Below are 1,096 nucleotides of genomic sequence, written 5' to 3'. Positions count from 1 at the left end.
TGGCTCACAAAGAAATAAGGAAAACGGGATGCAGCGAACTTTTGGAGCAGTACGAGAATGGTGGAGATGAATTTCTTGGAAGAATTGTGAGAGATCATGAAACATCATTATTTTTCACCAGAGACGAAGAGGCAATCAATGCAGTGGCATCATGCAAATTCACCCAAGAAAAAAAAAAAAAAAAAATTCAAAACCACACCTTCTGCTGGAAAAGTTAGGGCTACGGTGTTTTTCGATTCCGAAGGACTCTTGCTTGTGGACATCGTGCCAAGTGGAACCACCATAAATTGTGATGCATATGTGACGACACTGAAGAAACTTCAAGGTCGACTGAGTCGTGTTCGACCACATCGGCAAAAGCAGCATGTTTTGCTGTTGTACGACAATGCACGGCCACATCTCAGTCAAAAAACAATGGAAGCGATCGCAAAACTCGGATGGACAACACTGAAACATCCGCCTTACAGTTCTGACCTGGCTCCGTGTGACTATCATCTCTTTGCGAAACTGAAAGACTCTCTTCGTGGAACAAGGTTTGAAGATGATGATTCCCTTGTGCACGCTGCCAAACAGTGGCTCTTAACAGTTTGGTCCATAATTTTACCGTGCGGGTATACAAGCGCTGTTTCCAAGATGGCGTAAGGCAGTTGAAAGGGATGGAAATTATGTGGAGAAATGAAAATATGTATCTACACGCTGTAAACTTTCAAACATCTAGAATAAAAGATGGATGTAAAAAAAAGTAGTGTGTATTTCTTTTGGAGTGACCCTTGTATTTCTTCCAGCAATCGACGTTTCGACCTCTCTGCTAGGATCTTCAGGATCTTGTGGCGCCCACTGTAGACTGAGCACTGTCAGAGACCAGTGTCTCCTTATAAAGGGGAATTTTCCCGTGCTTGTGCTGGAGAAGTGGGATTATTGGATAAAAATCTTGTGGCTACCATCGGTGGGCCATCGTCATTGGATACTAAGAGAAGCTTTCCTGTGCTAATGCCAAAGATGGGGGTTTCGGCTATAAATCCTGTGACTACCATTGTTGGGCCACTGTCATTGGTTATAAAGGGATTTTTCCCGAACTCGTGGTGGTGAATAGTTA

This window comes from Schistocerca nitens, chromosome 8 (genome assembly GCF_023898315.1).
Source record: "Schistocerca nitens isolate TAMUIC-IGC-003100 chromosome 8, iqSchNite1.1, whole genome shotgun sequence".
Lineage (NCBI taxonomy): Eukaryota > Metazoa > Arthropoda > Insecta > Orthoptera > Acrididae > Schistocerca > Schistocerca nitens.
The sequence above is the reverse complement of the archived record's forward strand: the minus strand, read 5'-3'. Positions refer to the sequence as shown.